The sequence below is a fragment of the Physeter macrocephalus genome, chromosome 15 (genome assembly GCF_002837175.3).
Source record: "Physeter macrocephalus isolate SW-GA chromosome 15, ASM283717v5, whole genome shotgun sequence".
NCBI classification, from domain to species: Eukaryota; Metazoa; Chordata; class Mammalia; order Artiodactyla; family Physeteridae; genus Physeter; species Physeter macrocephalus.
In genome coordinates, this window is record NC_041228.1 from 33825683 (window position 1) to 33839548 (window position 13866).

General features: G+C 42.5%; 1 protein-coding gene across 7 annotated transcripts in view; it reads left to right on the top strand.

Annotated features, from left to right (window-relative positions):
• Positions 1-2978: 2978 nt before the first annotated feature.
• The window catches only part of AZIN1 (antizyme inhibitor 1), a 30219-nt gene continuing 19331 nt past the window's right edge, over positions 2979-13866 (top strand). For 2 of the 7 annotated variants that reach the window (XM_055091003.1, XM_055091004.1), the window contains exons 1-2: positions 2981-3356; positions 7836-7973. The gene's annotated coding sequence lies outside the window, so the exon portion shown is untranslated. Of the gene's footprint in view, positions 3357-7835; positions 7974-13866 lie in introns of all 7 variants that reach the window. The other 5 variants (NM_001301810.2, NM_001291782.2, XM_055091007.1 and 2 more) reach the window with 4 other exon arrangements.

Genomic DNA, 13866 nt, shown 5'->3' on the forward strand with positions numbered 1-13866 from the left:
GTGTAACCTGACTTGGCAAAAAAAACCCCAAACCTCAAACCCGAAACACAATTAAATATGCTGTTCTCATTAGGCAGCTTTCATTCTGTTAAAGTTACATACTATGTTGTCTAGTTCATTGAAATACAGTTTTTAAGGCTCTACTGTATTCATTAAAAGCTAGCATTATTTAGATTTGAATACACAAATACTAATTGTGAGGGCACATAGTTTGAATGATGATGGGTTGCTTCATTGTATAAATGATGTTGGATTAGGGTCTAATCCAGTTGAAAGAGTGGACATTCACTGACTTCACTTCAGCTGCTCCCCACTGGAACCTCTGCCATGTGTCTGTGCCTCCCACTCCACTGAAATTCAGTTAAAGGTCACACATAACTTGTTTTCAGGCCCTTATCATTCTCCTTACTGGATCCTTATAATAGCTTTCCAAGTGTTCTCCCTGCCACACATGTATATTCCTTTTTCTTCCCACCCCTACACTCTCCCCTTTTCTAAAATTCAAATCACTCCCATGATTGAAACGTTTTTGTGTTAAAAATCCAGACTTCTTAACCTGAGTTTGGAGTTTACCGATGACTTGCCATTTTCCTAAATCAGAACCCCCTTTCAGCCTTTTCAGGGATATGACATCCTGATCATTCATTCCATCTTGAAACGCCTTCCTTGAATGGCTTGACATCGTACTACTGTGATTCTCCTCCTACTCCTCTGGCTGGTCCTCTTTACTGGCCTATCTTCTCTCTGGCATTTCTCTAAGTCCTGTGCTTATATCCCTTTTCCTGTAGACCTTAACATTTCCTTAATTTTCATATCTGTAGGAGAGGCTCCTAAATTCACAGCCAAAAGGGTTCCAGATCTCCCTATTTCCAGGGGCTTTTGGACCATTTTTACATGGATATCTCATCAACAGCTCAAACTATGCTCAAGGAAGGCTCATAGCCTTCCCTCAGAACTAGGTCATTCTATTTCTATCTCTGTTCATGATTCCAGAATTCTCCCTGTTGATTAGTTTCATATCTCCAAATCATTTGACAACTTCTCCTTTCCCTTGACATTCAAGATTACCTCTACTCTTTCTTTGACTTTTCCCTCCCATCTATTCTGAACCTCCTGGTACTCTTCTTAACTGCTATAAGAGTATCCTTCACTGTTTCCCTCTTCCACATTTTCTGTTTTCAATTCCACTGATGCCAGAGTAATCTTTTAAAAATATCTTTGAGTATATCATGTCCCTGATTAAATGGTTCCAGAATGAAGTCCAAGCTCTGATCCCTTCTTGATCTCACCCTAACCCACCTTTTCCATCTCATTTGCAACACGATGCTCTAAGTTGGAGTCACAAAGGTCACTCACAGTTCTCTGAACTGGCCCATTTCTGTGCCTTCTCTCACATAGTTCCCTTGCCTGGAATATCTGCTCTCAAAATCACTTATTTCCCATGTCTGGAATGTCTGCTCTCAAAATCTATCTCTACCTTTCTCCACCAGCCTTTCTCTCACTTAGCTGCAATCATTTCCCACTTCCACTAGGTTCCATGCAACATTTTATCTATCTGTCAACAATTTAGTTATTTTGTGTAGTTGTTTTATTTCCCCTGCTAGATTGTAAGCAAGATTTCAAGTGGGGTATTCATTTCTAGCCCTCCTCCCTCCACTAGGGAGGGGGTCTAGTAAAGTGCTGTGCTTATAAATGTTCTGAAGCGAAAAGAATTTTTATGGAATGAAAGAGAAAATCAAGAGACAGCAGAGTGAAATATGGAGATATGAAATCAGGAAAAGAGTCCACAGCTCCTGATTTCTACCTAATACTTTCATCCCAGAACCTACATTTCAGCGTTGCTACCGTTCTACTCAGGAATGTTCTCTCTTCCTTTCTTATCTCATGATTTAGTAATCAACCACAGTGCAACTCACAAAGTAAACAGACGGTCGGGAAGTACCAGAGGAAAAAAGCCTGGGTCTTTATCTCAAAGATTTTGGAGGGGTGTGTCAGTACATATTTCATTGAGTCTGAGTTGCAAGGCATTAGCACGGGAGGACTCAGGGTTTCTGATGAGTAGCGCGAAGACATTTTAAAAAGATGAGAATAAACTAAAAGCCATGCAGGTCGCCCTAGGTTCGCCAGTAAAAATAAGTTTGTTAATGGAGTAGTAAAATTCAAATGACCGCGCAACGAGACGTAAGGGGTTAAAGTAATGTGCCCTTGTAACGTCGGTAATGCACTCTCCGACACTGGTCCTTCATTAATAAGGACTGGGTCTGACTGCACCAACTCTTTTAAAAAATGCCACTCCTTTAAAAAAAAAATTCCTACTGCACCACACTGCAACGTGCGAGCACGGGGACATTTCCACGCGGTCACGAGCCTCTGCAACCACCCAAACACTGGGCCGAGCCGTCCTGGCCATTAGGAACTCGCTTCCAAAAAGGAGCGCTGCATCCCGCGAGGACTGGAGCTTCACCCCGGGAGGGCAGTCCCCAGGCACAGCCTACAGAGCCCTCCAAAGCGGAGGCTCTCGAGGGGGGGAGTCTCCGGGGTGGCTGGCACGGACCTCCCTTTCACCCTCTCCAGGCAGTGCACGCGTCGCGCAGCCCATGGCCCTGGACTGCGCTCGGCGCCGCGGCCGCCGGGCCCAGTTCCTAAAGCGCCCGGGCCCGCCTCGGGCATGAGCGCAGGCGCCCAGGCAGCGGGGGCGCGGGCGATGCAGCGTTCTGCCGGAGCCACCTCCCTTATCCCCCGCCCGCCCACGTCCGCGCGGCGGCCTTCCACGGGCTGGGAAGCTGCCAAGGGCGGGAAGATACCGGACAACCGGCACCTGCATAGCGGGGTTGCCCGGCCCCACCCCCTTTCTCTCCCTCCGCGCCGTACCCCTTTCTCTTCCGCCCCCTCCCTTCTCTCCAGGCCGCAGCCCCGCTCCGCCCGGCTCCCGCGGCGACCCGGCCTCTGTGACGTCACTAAACACCGCCCCCCTTGTTATAAATAATGGCGTCTCTAGCGCCGCCTTCTCACACTCTCTGGCTCTTCGCTCGGTTGCAGTGTTTCGTTTCTTCGCCTTCTCTGCCTCTTCTCATCCTTTCTCGCTCTCTGCTCTGCGGTGTGACGCGGCTGAATCCTCTCCGCACCCAGCCCTCGCCTTTCTTCTTCTGTCCGCGCTGTTCTATTTCTCTCCTTCGGCCGCCGCCGCCACTGCTGCACAGCTGGTGTCGGTGCCGCGCTTTTCCCCCCACGTCGTCCCCGCAGCCTATGGCCCAGGCCGCCTTGGGTATTTCTGCTCAAGGTGACCACATCCCTCTTTAAAAATTCCGCCTAAAAAGAGAAGACGCTTTACCCGACTCTTTGGGCCGTTATCTCACGTGAGTACCGACCCGAGGGGCGCGGTCGGGGCCGGGGCGCGGGGCCGGCCTTGGGGTGCTGCCGGGTGCCTCCGGCTGGGCCCCGCCGCCCGGCCGGCGTCCCCGCAGCGCCCCGCGGCCGGCCGCCTCGAACATGGCGGATGGCGGCGTGTGTGGCGGCTGCCGGTGCTTCCGCGGTGGCGGCGGCGCGGTGGGCTGGGGCGGCGGGTGGCCGCTGGCCGCCGGGCCGAGCCCGAGCAGCTGCTGTTGGGGTGAGGGGGCGTGTGGGGGGGGCGCGCGCGCGGGGGTCTCGCCGCCGGGGGTCGGCGGCGCCTCCGGGCGGCGTGCGGCCCCCACCCCGCTCCCGTGGTGCATTGCTGTTTCCGGGGAGGGGGACGGGCTGCAGCCCTGAGGGGCCTTGGTCCCGCCGCCCGACCCTGAGCGGCGCCGCGCCTTCGCCTCCGGGAGCCTGGCGGGAGCGCGACCGGTTGCAACCGCCGCGGCCTTAGGTTATGAATGGAGCGGGGCGGGCCCGGCGCCGGCCTCCTGTGACAGCTGCCGGAGGAGGACGGGTGCTCGAGGGTGCGGGGAGTGCGGCCCCCCTCTGCTGGAGGAAAGTTGACGCCGCAAGGGGCCAGGCGGCGGGGAAGCCCCGGTGTCAGGTAGCGAGTGAGAGGCCTTTGGCCCCTTCTGGAAGCCTCGGGGCTGCTGCTCCGCCCCCTGCGGCGCTCCTGATTGGGCCGAGTAGCCTTCACTCACCCCAGCCACCTCCTGGAGCCCGAGGATTAGTCACCATGGCTTCGTTTTCCCGGCCGCGCCACGATTCCAGGGCAGAGAGAGGGAGAGCGGTAGCCTTGGGTGGCTTATCAAGCAGTGTTCTGGCAGTTAATGGTGCTGTTTTAACCCTTCCCCAGTGTATATCCTGAACGTGTGTTTCTTAGGCTAAGCTGCTGGTTCGGCGACCTGAAACGGTCGAGAACACAGTTTACGGCCCCATGATGTTTCAGCAGATTTAACTGGCTTTTGTGGTTGCCTCGCGGATACATTAAGATGTTTTGTGTCCCGTCGGGTTTCCACCATTGAACCCCCTGCTTGGATGGGAACCGGAGGACACTTAAGGGAGAGAATTGATGTGTGATCAAGGAAAGGTTGATGTGGACGAGCCTGGCAGAAATACAGCTAATGATTATAGGGCAAGGCTCTAACAATCCTTTGATTTCTTTTGCAACTATAGGAGAGTACAGATGTTGGTTATGAAGGCAAATAAGCCCAGAAGAGTTAGAAGGAAAGATAGGCTCCTGATGATTATAGGTGATATGGTAGGTGCCGGAATCAAGTAATAATCAGTGCTGTCCCTCTTGCCACCCAGGTTTAACTTATAAATTGTCAAACATAACAGAGGGAGTGAAAGAATAGTACCCTCACCTACGTTCAGTAAACACTTAACATTTTCCTTTATTTGCCATTCCACTGTGCATTCATCAGTCTTATTTTTCTATGTATTTCAGAGTAAGTTGGAGACACCAGAGAACACTTCACCCCTCCAACTTCAGTATGCACATATCATTAAGTAGAGTTTAATAGGGCAAAATTCACAAAACAGCAGAATGCACAAATCTTAAGTATACCATTTGACGAGTTTTGACAGAAATACAGCTGTGTAATCCAAACCTTTAACAAAGATGAGAACATTGCCATCAAACCCAGAAAATTCTCTTTTGCCCCTTCAAACTCCATCCCTCACTACCCACAGAGGCAACCACTGTTCTGACTTTTTACTAACCATATAGATTATTATGGAAGCCTATTCTAGAACTTCCATAGGCATATATACTGTATGCATTGTATTTTGTAAAAGGCTTCTTTAACTCAGAATGTTTTTGATATTCATCCATTCATCAGTAAATTGTTACTTTTAACTGCCGAGTAGTAGTCCATTATATGAATACCTTGCCTGATTTTTTTAAACAACTTTATTTTGGAATAATTTTAGATTTATGGAAAAGTTACAAAGATAACATGGAGTTACTTTGTACTTCTCACCTAGTTTACCTTATTATAAGAGGTATCGATAGTACATTTGTCAAAATTAAGAAACTGACTTTGATACATTACTACCACCTAAACTCCAGACTTTCTTTGGATTTCACCAGTTTTTAATGTGCTTTCTGTCCAGGGGCCAATCTAAGATACCACACTACATTTAGTTGTCATGTCTTCCCCAGTCATCTGATTTGTGACAGTTTCTCATGTCTTTGACAGTCTGGAGAAGTACTGGCCAGATATCCAGTAAAATGTCCCCAATTTGGGTTTGTTTGATATTTTTCTCACGATTGGACTAGGGTTTGGGGTTTTTGGAAAGAATACCCAGAACAACTTGAAAAGTCATTGGTAAAGGCAGTGTAAGTTGTTTAGAGAAATACTGATAGTTTGGGGGATACTAAGTTTCTGGGTAGTTACTGTCAAACTGATGGGAGGTTTTTGGTGATTTATTGGCCAGCTGCTGACTCGGTTAACTCTAGTTTTCCCTGTGCTGTCTGCCAAGATAGTGTAGCAAGGGACATTCTCTTCAAACAGTTAAGGAATTTGATTGCAGTGTTGTACATGATCCAACTGATAGAAACACCATTCTAAATGAGAAAAATTTATCTTTCTCTATACCTTCTATTTTTCCTTTATTTTATTTTTTTATAAATTTATTTATTTATTTTTGGCTGTGTTGGGTCGTCGTCGCTGTGCGTGGGCTTCTCATTGCAGCAGATTCTCTTCTTGTGGAGCACGGGCTCTAGGCTGCAGGCTTCAGTAGTTGTGGCAGGCGGGCTTAGTAGTTGTGGCTCGCGGGCTCTAGAGCGCAGGCTCAGTAGTTATGGCGCACGGGCCTAGTTGCTCTGCGGCAGGTGGGATCTTCCCGGACCGAACTCATGTTCCCTGAGCTGGCAGGCGGACTCCCAACCACTGAGCCACCAGGGAAGCCCTCCATATTTTTATTTAACCTCTTATGGTTTATCTTGACTGTACAGATGAACATTCAGTTCATCCTGTATGTAAATGGCCCTGTACCCCTTTTATTTATATTAAAGGGTGCCTTTCAAAATTAGAGCCTTCATTTCCTACTAGTATCTTTTTCATTAGGTGGAAATATTTTAGAGATCCTGCTGAAGAACATTCTTGAATGTCTGAAGTGTAATGTTCTCAACATTTCACAGTACTGCCCCTGGGTTGCATTAAGCAGCAAAATAGCTATTGATCTGTAGCGGGTCGGGGTGTGGGGGGGTGGATGAAAATGTCTCAGCCAGGATAATTATCCTATTCCTTAGAACAGTTAAGAATAAACTCTGTCTCTGTCTCTAGCGTGAGTCGGCTTTTAATTTACTTTTAAAATTACCTTGGTTTGGGAAGAATTGGAACCTTTGTTTTGGAGTACTTAGTTGGAATCTAACGTGATGGTATAGTCACTGTTGCATATTAGTATGGATTTTTGCCTCACTGCCCATAAGTGTCATTGAGCATGTGAGCAGGATACCCCTAGTAGATTGAAAGAACATTTTACCTCCCCTAAGGGTGCCTCTGTCCTGGTTGAGATGAGATATGCTTAAGATGTGTCTAGAGTGCTTCTGAAATCTCAGATTCTTCTAATTCCTAAATTTCATTATTTTTCTGGTTCCCTTCTTACCACCCATCTTCTAGCAGATACTGTCAGGTTGTATTACTTTAAGGTAGCAATCACTGAATTACAAATAGAAGTATAGATGTAGCTGTTTAGGTTAGAGGTGATGTCTATCCTGTCAAATCATAATAGGTAAAAACCATTTATAAAACTTATTTAGCATTTTGTAGCGTGCCAAGCACGTTCATATTCATATGTTGTTCCTAGTGATAGTAGAGTGACTTAGGTTAGGAATGAGGAGGAGGTAAACCTTACTTGTCAGATATGTAAGGCAGGTCTCAAAAGTTATTTCACATGTGTACTTAGTGTATTAGCTAAGTCACAAAATGTTTTTCTTTTTGATATGTAGTAGGATTTTACACTTAAGCAAAGAAGAACTTAGAATTTGGAGAGTAGAAGAAGGCTTGTGGGTAGTTTCAGACTATTAGATATACATATAAAATCTTGCGCACACACCAGGTTAGTGAGGGCACTTGGACATCTTAAAATTTTAGGCCACCTAGAAGTTTGGGTTTTGGAGGACAAATAAAAGCAAAAATGAAATTCGGTGAAGGCTGGAAACTGAGTAGGTAGATAGAGTAACTTGGTAAGATGACCATGACCTCAAATTCTGTCAGTTCTGTACTCTAGCAGCTTGGAAATGCTTACTTACATAAAAAAGTACTTGGTACTGTGATAAACCCTTTGAAAACATCATTTTGTGTAATGTGCTTTAATGAAACACTTCAAACTAAAACTTCTTCCCGCACTTAATCTTTACATCAATTTAACCTTCTTGAAGCGCCATCTAACATTTTTTACCACTGGACTTATACTTTTATTTTCTTCTTTAGGGCGAACTTTCTGACCAAGTATACAACTACCCAGAGGGCCTAGGAGAAGTGCTGTATAGAGAGCAGTTCGACTTCAACGCTGAGCCACCTTGGGAACCTAGCTGATGATAGGGGGGTTCCATCTCCTAACTTGTCCATGTAAGTATTTTCACATCTGCAAAGGGTGAGGGAGGGTCTTGTAAAATAGAAGTAAAGGAGAGTTCTTGTTGCTTAGTCTTTTTCAAAACTTGAAATTGTATTTACCACTTACGCCCCACCCCACCCCCCACCTTTTTTTTTTGGCCGAACTGGGTGGCTTGAGAGATCTCAGCTCCCCCACCAGGGCTTGAACCCAGGCCATGGCAGTGAGAGAGCCCGAAATCATAACCACTGGGCGCCACCAGGGAACTCCCCCACTTACCCTTAAAGTTGATTCAGTTGTATGCATTGTTTACTAGTGGCTGGATCCTTATTTGTTACTATATCTAAGTACATACTGCAGGGTAAGTTTTAGGAAATCTTACTATTCCAGATTTTAATATAATTTGGAGAGGTGGTTTTTTGTTTGTGTTTTAATGAGGTGTGGGTAATAGTTTAGCACACCATTCAACCATTTACCTTGTTAGATTCAAGTATTTGGAGTATTCAAGTATTCAGGCAAAAAATTCTGCTCTCCATTCCACTCAAACCTCTACCACAGAGCATGGGATATAAGAGGTGAATCTTAGTTCTTGTTTTTCTAGTTATGAGCATCTTGCCAAATACAATGTAATTTCTAAGAGTTTTATGTTCTTTTTCACAAAATGACTTTGTATAATACTCACCTGGTAGAAAAACTGGTTGTTTTTGGAGGTATTACTGAGAGATGATACATGCTTATCTGAACCGGCTGGCTACCTTCCCAAGAGATTTTCAGGGATAGTTTTTGACTATACTTGATTTTCTGTGTATGGATTTAACTTTGAATTTAAACCTCTGTGCAAAATGCAGTTCCACAGTAAACTGTTCGAACTTGTGCTGCTAGATTTGTGTGGTTCATTTAAAATTTTTTATTATTTGTAGATTTCTTGCAATTGAAATTTGGGTTTTGGTGTTGAGGTTTGGATGTCTTTAAGTGGGCTAGAGATTTGGAGGGAGTAACATTAGAAAATTTCAGGAAAGAGATCTAATTGGGTAGCGTATGTTAAAGCAGACCTTTTCAACACATTTACTGTTAACCTCAAATTACAATTTTAGACTTTTTTTTTTAAGTCTAAAGAGAAATGGGGGAAACAGTTTAAATAATACGAATTCTTGAAAGTTCTACTGACTTGGAACCCAGACTGGAGGGTTTCCCGTACTGGCTTTCTCCTAGCTGTGTGAATTTGAGCAAATTGCTTATTTTTTAAATCACAGCTGTAAAATAAAGTTGAACTTAGAACACTTCCTTTAACTGTAAATTGATACAATGATTTCTCTTTTTTTGAGGGTTTTAATCGCCCTTTGTTAATGCAGTATGTGTGGTCTTTGGAACAGTAGCATTAGCATAACCTAGAATAGAACTGCAGACTCTCAGCTCCACCCAAACCTGAATCAGAAATCTGCATTTTAACCAAGTGGCTTGTATGCATATTAAAGAGAAGTACAGTTGCCACCAGTTCAGTGCCAAGCCAGTTATCTCTTTAATTTTTGTTAGTCATCTATTCTCCTTCCAGCATATCTGATGTTTTCTCCCAAGTTGGCTTAGAGATACAAAACTTTTCTGGGTGGGGTGTAGTTGACTCCGTAGTTGAGAGGGGAATAGATTCTAAGATGGAAGTTTCATAACAAGCTTCATGTTTTAAGCAAGACCATATTAAAGGATAAGATTTTTATTTCAAGTCTCTTTAATGGAAACCTAACTTTGCATTTTATATTTCTACTGGTGTTTTCTCTTAGACTTGAGAAACATATTAGTGAGCTCATACATTTTTAAATGATTCTGCCAACTCAGGGAAAAGTCTTTAAGATAATTAACATTGTAGAACTCAGAAAGTCTATAATTTCCCCCTCTTTTTTTGTTTGTGGAGGTGTAGTGTATATAGGCACAGATAGAAAATGCTAACACTTCATTCTGAAGGTTCTGGCAGCCAAAGTGACTGGCTTATTTATTATGCCCAGGTACAGTGTATATTATGTTAAGTGAAACTTTAGTTCTTGGTGCTTTGCTATAAAGCTACAGCCACAATCCCTATTCATGTAATTCCAAAATCCAAATGTTAAAAAAAATTTTACAGCTTCCTTGATGTGACCTAACCTGATTTGGGAACAAAAAGTTGACCTGAGTCTGAGCTAATTTGAGGCTATTTTTATTTTGACTTATCCCATTTAGTGCTAATATTCGTAATTCTGCTGCCTCCTGGAGTGCGTTAAATAATATATTAAACGTATATGTACTAAATTGCCATTCTAAAATCTGAGAAATTTTGAATCCAGAAAGATGTCTTTCCCCAAAGTTTTCTTGACTAGAATTAGTAAAGGTGGCAAGAGAAATTCTACATTCCAGAAATGTCCTTAGATATCAATAGCTGTTTGCAATACTAGACATTGAAATCCTGATATTTCCTGTGGAGCAACAATACTGTTTAGAAAATTAGAAGTCAAAGGATTTAACACACTGGCCTTCATGGAAAACACTTAGCACATAGCATTGCAAAATGTATAATTCCATGAACCATGTTATGCTTCCAGCAGTCCAGTAGGATTTCTGTGCAGGTGGTCTAAGCTCTAGGATTTGGCTTCAGAGTTAGGTTTTCAAATCACGTAACCATCTGAATTTTTAGATAGTTCATTTCTTTAAGTATATGGAAACTTTATAAGCTGCTTGCATAGTAAAATTTTTTCTTTTGGATATGTGTGTGGTGTAATGTTTGAGCACTGTAAAGATATCACAACAAATGCTTAAGCTTAATATCTCAGATTACTGAAGGGCTCTAATTGTGGAAACGTTTTTGTGTACGTTTTAAATTTCTTAGGCTCTATGCTGCAGTAGTTTTTTCAGTGGGCTGTATTTTCAAGTTATTTTAGCTAGAGCTCCAATTATAATTAATAGATCAGCCTAATGGAAAAATTTTAAAGGCTGTTTCAGAAAACTAAACTCTCTTCTAACCAGCTGCTTTTATTAGCAGATCTAGTGATAAAGTCAGATTGAATTAATTATTAACATATACCTTTTAATATTTTGTTTCTAAGAATTAATTGATTTGTCTAAATGGACAAATTTTGTCTAAAATTTTAAATATTCAATTTAAATTACCAATATTTGGAAATTTAAAGATTCTGTGATGTAAGCAAATTCACAGAACTTTTATTAATGGTTGTTGGTGCTCTTTGACCATGAAGCCGAATAAAACTATCATTGAAAACACACAGATTTAGGGACCAGTTTTTAAAGTGTGTGTATCCCCTTGGCATGCAAAAAGTTCTGTTCAGGGGTGCCTCATTGCTTGTGTAAAGTAGCAAAAAGGCATTCTATATAAGCCCAGTGGGAATAATAGGATGTTAATGGATAAAACGGTTTGGGGGACATGGGGGGCAAATTTGGACTTTTCTTGGGGGGGGCAAATAGATTAGAAAACAGTGTAGACCATTTCTAAAGGGAATAAAATTGTTCTTGCATTTATTACAGAAGATAGTGAGCTGAGAAAATTAATAGTCACTACCCATCTGTGTATTCCATTACACTCCCTTTGGTCTTAATTTCAGAGTTTTTGAGTTTGGGGTTTTTCTCCTCTGCCCTCAAAAAAGCATTTAGAGACACTTAATTCTTCTGATTAGGAGTAAATAAGATATTGTGTAAACTGTACGTCATAAGCTATAAAATCTAGGTAAATGGTAGGCTGCAGTTTTAGGCTGGCCATTGTTCAGACTGGCCTAAGGAGGCCGTTGCAAGTGCAATCCTGTCATGCTGGTAAGGTCTAGAAGACACAGATGGTTTTGTCCTTCACTTCCATTCCAGGGCCATCCATGCACACTGAAGCAGTTTGTCACAACCTAACTGAAACAAAGATTTGGCCATCCTTTTTTCTAATCCAGGGAATAATGTGAAGAACATTATGGCATAAGTAGAAAATATTTGTGCAGCGTACTGAGTTGCAAGGATTAGGCTGATGAAGTTCAGCCTGTCCAAACCATACCCAGCCACCATGAGGTCTTAAATGCCTGTAGTAACTGAGTGAGTTGCAGCAGGAGGCAAGATGATAAAACCCTTTTGGAATGCTCTGCTCTAAACTTTTCCACCTTTCTTCATTGTCTTGTGTCAGCACACATTTCATTTCTCTAGGATTTACTTGATGTGGAGTTTTGACCTTTCTTTCCTTTGCTGTCTAGTTTTGTAAACTTGTGAATTGATCTTTGTTACCTTGAGCAAAATTATTTGGGGGTACCATGGTTTTTGTTCTTGTTTTTTTATCTGTGATGTGTGTGGACTTGATCCTTAGAAGTTTAAAATTTTTTTAATGAAAACAGCATTCTCTAGAACTGCTCTGTTCAGTACAGTAGCCACTAGCCAGGTAGCTATATAAATTTAAAGAATTCCAATCAAATAAAATTAAAAATTCAGCTGTTCAGTTGCTTGGGCACATTTTGAGTGCTTGGGAATTATATGTGGCTAATGGCTATTGTTTTGGACAGTGACAACGTTTCAATCCTCATAGAAAGTTCTGTTGGACAGCATCACTCTAGGATAATTGTTACTGTGAATGTGAGTGGTATTAGCCATATTAATCTTAAAATATCAATAAGAATCATAAGAATTACACATTCTCTTAAGAGAATGTGTTTGTCTAATAAACTGTTCTTGACTGTAGGGGCTTTTCAGTTTTATATTCTAGTTGAATTCTTTAGTTGCCCAGCATGTTCTTAAGATCCAGCTCCCTGCTATACTTCATGTGCTCATACAGACTGAACTTAATATTAGGTTTACGTTGAATATATGATTATTTTTGATCTGTTTCTTTCTTTTGGCGGGGGGTGGCTTGTGGGATCTTTGTTCCCCAACCAGGAATTGAACCCTGGTCCCCTGCAGTGGAGGCGTGGAGTCCTAACCACTGGACTGCCAGGGAATTCCATCTTTTATGTTTTTTACTGCAAAGATACTGTGGTGCCCAGTTTATAAAGAGCTCCTAAATAAGTATAGTCTCTCCTTAGTTCATCATCTAGGTTCAGCATGGTTGGCATGTTATATTTGGCATGACCAAGACTAGGGTGTGATATCCTCGTATGTTCAACGTGGATACTATAGCAAAATAAATAAAACTCAAAATGAGAGAGATTTGCTATTCTGAATTCATGAAGAGCTCTTATAGTTCAATAAGAAAAAGCAAAAAACATGTAGGAAAATGAGCAAAAGGCTTAAAAACAATTTTTCACTAACAACATAGCAGTTTCACTCCCACGTATGTGGCCCTAGACTGTAGCACACTGCTTGGGTCTTCATTTGTGGATCAGCTAGTTTGCAGACCACAACTTGAGCAGTGGTTCCCCTTGGGTACATAAATAACAGCAAGAAATTATATTATGGTGTTTATAAACAATATAGAAAAAAATGGGACAACCTATAGGTCCTCTGGATAAATAAATGTTGTACATCTACAAAGAATAGTACACAGCAATGAAAATTAATGGACTCCAGTCCCATCTATCTGTGTGAAGGAATTGAAATTATAAAGTTGAGCAAAAGACGTCATAGTAGGAAAACAACAGTGACTCCATTCATGGTTCAAAACCAGTAAAGCCGATGTTTTAGAGGGCAGATAGAGGAATAAAAAGATTAAATAACAAGGGAATGATGATTGGAAAAGTCTGAACATGCTTATTCTAGAGGAGATGCAACCACTGCTACCTGGTAAAGATGTTTAGGGGCTTCTGAGGTATTCAGTCTTCCTTAACCTGGGGTTTACTGCAGTCATTGTAATGGACACATGCTTTATATAATAAAAATAAATTTTCCTCTTGGTGAGATGGCAATGAGATCTGCCCTAGGGTAATCAAAATAGTTAAGTGCATTTGTTTAAAAGGTTATTTCCTGTGCTGC